This window comes from Triticum urartu, chromosome 2 (genome assembly GCF_003073215.2).
Source record: "Triticum urartu cultivar G1812 chromosome 2, Tu2.1, whole genome shotgun sequence".
Classification (NCBI taxonomy): Eukaryota; Viridiplantae; Streptophyta; class Magnoliopsida; order Poales; family Poaceae; genus Triticum; species Triticum urartu.
The window spans coordinates 750,171,397-750,177,396 of record NC_053023.1 but is presented as its reverse complement, the minus strand read 5'-3'; positions in this window follow the sequence as shown (position 1 = coordinate 750,177,396).

The window sequence follows — 6,000 nt, the reverse complement described above, 5'->3', positions numbered from 1 at the left end:
AACCCAAGGCGTATTGTTGCTAACTGCACGCTCAAGCTAGCAAGCCACTGAAGCAGCTTAGTACTACATGGCAACACATGTTATTTATCATTTACTTCGGCCAGGTCCTACCGCCAACAGGTGTGGTGGTAGCCACTTGCCACATCGTTGCCATGTCATCATGTTGACTAGAAGCCTACCGCCATTGACCATGGCGGTAGCCTATTCTATCCTACCACTAACGTAAAAAAGGATCAGATTCAAGCTTTTTTTACAAATAGAGTTGAATCGTGCTAAACTTTCGCATAAGGGTTAGAACAGTGAATTTGGCCACCAAGTGTATGCCCAAACATCTACCATTCCATTCTCCAATCCAAGGCTTGTAGCTTCTTCTTCTTCTTCTTCTTCTTCTTCTTCTTCTTCTTCTTCTTCTTCTTCTTCTTCTTCTTCTTCTTCACCTATACCCTCTCTACACATACGCGCGCACACACACAACACCAGCGTGTGTATACCTACCTCAAAAACACGTGCGCTCTACGCATCTAACAACATGTACTCCCAAGAGATACCTCCCTCTCACACACTTGTACTCTACCACTAATTAAAGCAACAAACACACACATCAGTACCAGAATATGATCACCAGTAGCAAAACTAGCTACTAGGAGCCAACTAGAAGGAAAGAAATAAAGCAATTGATCGCTGCCAGGCGTACCACCAACGCTCGTGAACTCTGTCTCTTCGTCTATGGTGCTCACGATGCTGGGGTCGTCCATCAGCTCCTGCATGTTCACAGTTGTTGTTCATATACAAAGTGCTTCTACATTGGACCACCAATCATCAAAAACGTTGTTCAGCGTATAAGAATAGTGATAAACTGGACTTACATCTTGAGCAATGCGTGGCACACGGTCCTTGTCCTGCATAACTACATACCAATCATTAATTGTTCATAATTTCTTTCATTATGGGGTTTATAAAAGCATTCACTACCAGAATCGCCCCCTATGCCGACGGCCAGGGCCGTCGGCATAGCCCTGAGTCCCGTCGGGATAGGCCTATGCCGACGGCCCCCGTCGGCATAGGGCCGTCGGCAACATATGCGTCGGCACAGCCAGGGAGGCCGTCGGCATAGAAAAGCCGTCGGCATATATGATACGCCGACGGGGGCTGTACATCTATGCCGACGGCCCTAGCCGTCGGCAACTATCACGCCTAACGGCGGCCGCCGTCAAGTCTGCCCAACGAACGGTCGCCACGTGGCACCACTATGCCGACAGCCTAGCCGTCGGCTTAGTCAAAAACTATGCCGACGGCTCGACCGTCGGCATAGGTGTGCCACGTGGCGACCAGCCGCTGCTCTAGGACCAGGGCTATGCCGACGGCCTGGCCGTCGGCATAATTTGAAACTAAGCCGACGGCCAGGCCGTCGGCATAGTCCTTCATACAGAGCTCCCAGTAGCTGACACGTGGGCGCCTATGCCGACGGCCTGGCCGTCGGCACCGTTTTTAAACTAAGCCGACGGCTAGGCCGTCGGCATAGGCGCCCACGTGTCAGCTACTGGGAGCTCACGCTAGCCCTATGCCGACGGCCTAGCCGTCGGCATAGTTTGCTTTTGCTTTTTTTTCTTTTTTCTGTTTGTTTTCAGATCAATTCAATTCAAATAGCAGCACATATCAGCAGATATATATGATGAGATAGACATATAAAACACAACGGGATATCATCCGGCACCATCACAACAATATATGCATAAGCATCATCACACACAAGTCTCTAAATGAACATCATCACAACCAACATAAGCATATAGAGAAGCACACAAGTCATCTAAATGATCATCACCACACACAAGTCATCTCAAGCATCATCACCACACAAGGATCATCGAGCACCGCGGAGGTCGTCACCGCCAAGACGGCCAAAGCCCAGGTCGTCACTGCTAGCGGCAGCGCTACCGCCAAGACCGCCTCCGCCTCCGCCTCCGTGGATCGGAGTGGTCGGGCTCCGTGTCTCCAGAGTGCTGCGAAGACCACCGCCAACGGTAGATCCACATGTTCCCTGGATGTTGAAAAGACATATGCACGGGATATATGACTATGTTGAAAGGCATGACATGCTTTGGGTGAATAGATTGGGGATGAACTAACCGGCGAGGGGCCAGCGTTCTGTGCCACAAACTCCTCAAAGCTCATCAGCACTGGTTGTGCTGGAGGGCATTGTGCTGGAGGGAACTGAGGACACCTGCCGGCCGCCATATCCTGAAAAGCCTGGTGCATCTGGCTATCCCTCTGCACTTGGTGTTCATAAAGCCTCTGATGCCACGCCATGGTCTCCTGGCGTGTGTACTCCATGTAGGCCTACAGTATGACATGATGGAACTCATAAAACTACTAAATGCGGAAAATGAAGTGAGCAATGAAGATAAGAGGGAAAATACTTACAGATTGTTGCTCCTGAAAGAGGGACTGTGTATTGGTCACTGGCTGGCTCGTGCGCTGGCTCAGGCTCGGGTCGATCCGACGAAGCTGTGTGTAGGAGATACTAGGAGTGATCACAGCATCGAGAACCGCCTCCCGACCGTGCTCCTTGGGCCCCATGCTCACCACCGCCCTGTCGTCCAGAGGCGTCGCAATGGGGTCAGGTGTGTCAGGATGCAACTTCAGATACGCTTCGGAGTAGGCCTGCTTCCTCCCCGCGGTCTTCTTGCCGTAGTACTGGGGCTCGCCAGGCTTGGAGTCCTTCCGCGTATGGGCGATCTCGCACGCCTGCATGTCTGAGAGCGGCCGCTTCAGTTTCTCCTCCTGCACCACCAAACAGAGATTAGTCATACATAAGAAAGTGATGGTAAATAGAAGAAGAAGAATGTTTAATGGGGTTAGTCATACATTAACTGCCTTGTGGAGATAGTGGTTTCGGTTTCCCTGAGCATGTACTCCCTCCGTCCCTCGGTTAGCCTTATTTTTGGTTCTCATAGCCGCCCAGGCTCCAGCCTCATCACACCAAAGATCCACCAATGCCGCCCAGGACTCGTCTTTTCCATAACACCAATTTGGACACACCTACATAATAAAAGCATAATGGCATGTAGGTGTGTCCAAATTGGTGTTATGGAAGCATAAAGCATAAAGCATAATGTACCACAAGGTAATGAAAGCATAATGAAAGCATAATGAAAAATCTTTTATACTTACCGCCAAGAACTCGGGCCTCTCCAAGGTAATGGCCATCCTCCGCGCTTCTTCCTTGGTCATCTTCACACCAAGATAGTCGTGGTAGTATGTGGAGATGGCCACATAGCGCACCTCGTACTGCATCTGGCGGGCCTTCTTCTTGCATTGGCGCAGCACGATCTGGTCCGCTCTAGCCCTGTGCTCCGGAAGAACTCGATAGAATGTCTACAATCATGCATGAAACAAGAATGGAAGAAGCCATGAGTTAAATCATTCATGAAACTAGAATGGACTTGTGCTTCTGAAGAGAACTCACCCAGAAAGTAGTGATCACGGCCTTGGCATGGGTCTCATGGTCCGTGTGGTGGGCCGCTTCCCAGTGGTCCCAGCTCGTGGCCAAAACCCGACGGTCCAGCTGCCTGACTGGATCAGGACAGTACAACTCCGGCCAATATAACTTCAGCAAGACGGTGATGAGGCCGTTGGGAATACGGACCCCTTTAGAATATATCCAGTTGCTGCAAAAGAATGAACTATTAGCATGTGACAAGCAAAATAAATAACAACCGGAATAAGCATGTGACAAGCAAAATAATGAACCACTTACTCTTTTCCCGTGGGCTCAATGAGCCACTTCTGCTCCTCAGTAGCAGGAACCTGCTTTGGTAGCTTTGCATTGCCACGCAGCCACCCCTTCTTGTCAACCCCCTTCCCGTCACCACCATCATCCCCGCCACCACCCTCCTCCTCGCCTGCCTCCCCCTCACCACCATCATCCCCGCCACCACCCTCCTCCTCGCCTTACCACTTGTACACCATCCGCAGAATAGAGCATAGCCGGGAAAGTCATGCATGCAATAGTGCAACCAAACTTTCATCAAGAAATTTCTCTGCAGATCCCGGTCGTATGTCAACCTCGGAAAGTACCAAGAATGGTGCAAAGCATCCACAAGCGGCTGCATAAACACACCCAATTGCTTCCCCGGGTAGTCAGGCCCCGGAATGATGAGCGACAAGAACATGGTCTTCCGTTGCATTAGGGCACCGGGAGGAAGATTGAGCGGAATTACAAACACAGGCCAGCAGCTGTATGGATTGGACGACATACCATATGGATTCAACCCATCACCTGATATGGCTATTCTGACATTCCCAGCCTCGGCTGCTTCCTCGGGGTATTCTTCATCGAATGACTTCCATGCTTCCCCTCCCGATGGATGTATGATTTTTTTTGGATTGTACCTTATACCTTCCTTGTGCCACTTCATCATTTTGGCAGACTCCTTCGTGATGAAAAGGCGCTGCAGTCTTTTTATAAAATCAAGATACCGAAGAACCTTAACGGGGATGGTTAGCTGCTTTTTCTCACCATCCTCACCGACCACCTCAATGTACCGAGACGAACCGCACTTCCTACAGTACTTGTCATCCGCATACTCGTGCCTAAACAAAAGGCAATTCTTCGGGCAAACATCTATTTTCTCATAATCCATAGAGAGTGCCTTCATGATTTTCTTTGTATCGTACATGCTTTTCGGCAGTTCATGACCCTCAGGGAGGCTGTTAGCCCATACTCCCAGGAATGCTTCGAAGCATTTCTGGCTACAGCCGTACTCAGCCTTGACTGCAATCAGTTGCGAGATGGCATCCAGCTGAGATATTTTCGCACCCGCATAAAGAGGTTTCTTCGACGAGGCCAAGACCTCCAAGAAGGCCTTTGCGGTTGCCTCAGGCTCCTCCGGTTCATTCTCTGAAGGTGTCGCATTTGCCGTTTCTGCAACAATGACATCATCTAGCATGTCCCTGACCCCGTCGTCCTCATATCCATCGATGCGTTGTCGCATCACCTCCTCTCTACCATGGTCCTGCTCGGCTATGTTTATCGGCGGCATGTCAAAGTTTGGCATATATCCATGCGTGCGAAGGTGCTCACTCATGTCCGTCTGATTTCTACGGTGACGTTTGGCACATCTCGCACAGGGGCATGGTGGGATAATTCTCATTGGACGACGGAATATCTCCTTCAAATACACATCGGTTTTCGCGATCCACTCTGATGTTACTCGATTCCGACAGATAAAACCACTGTACATCCACTGATTATCTGCCATCCTCTGCTTTTTTGCAACCCACACAACATAATTAAGGATTCACTTAAATTAATCACATCAAATTTTCAGTTTCTACCGCGTTTAATCCACCTACATCTCTAATAGGTAAAGATGGGTCCTAATCCCACCCGAGGATCTGTAGATTGAGTACATTCTCCATTCTACCCCGTTCCGAGACAAAATTTCGGCAGCACCTCCCCGCTGTTCTCCAGATACACGTCTCGGCAAATAGCCGAGAGAATGTGCTCCGGAGAACAATGGGGAGGTGCTGCCGAAATCCTGTCTCAGAACGGGGTAGAACATGGAGAACATACCCAATCTACACATCCTCGGGCTGTCCATGGAAAACGCTGGACAATCCGAAAGAGCTGCGGTGATAAATATGCAATTGAATGCATATTTATCGATGCAACCCTTTCGGACGGGAGACGCCTAGGTTACGCCACTTGACTTGAGAATGAAATCTAGTGACATTATTCGTAGCTCACCCTCGGCTATAGAGGAAGTAGTTGAATAGTGGAGGGACAATCGGGGTCCAACAGCTCCTACGACGATCACTCCACCGAGATGGAACACCACAGAACCTGCACCGTGACAAAATTTAAGAACATCGCCGTCATCATCTATCATCATGTAACAATCATCGAAGCATAAAAAAATAATCATCATCATCATTTATCATGATCCAACAATCATCATCATTTATCATCTCTTTCGCAAAAAATGGAAATCTGTC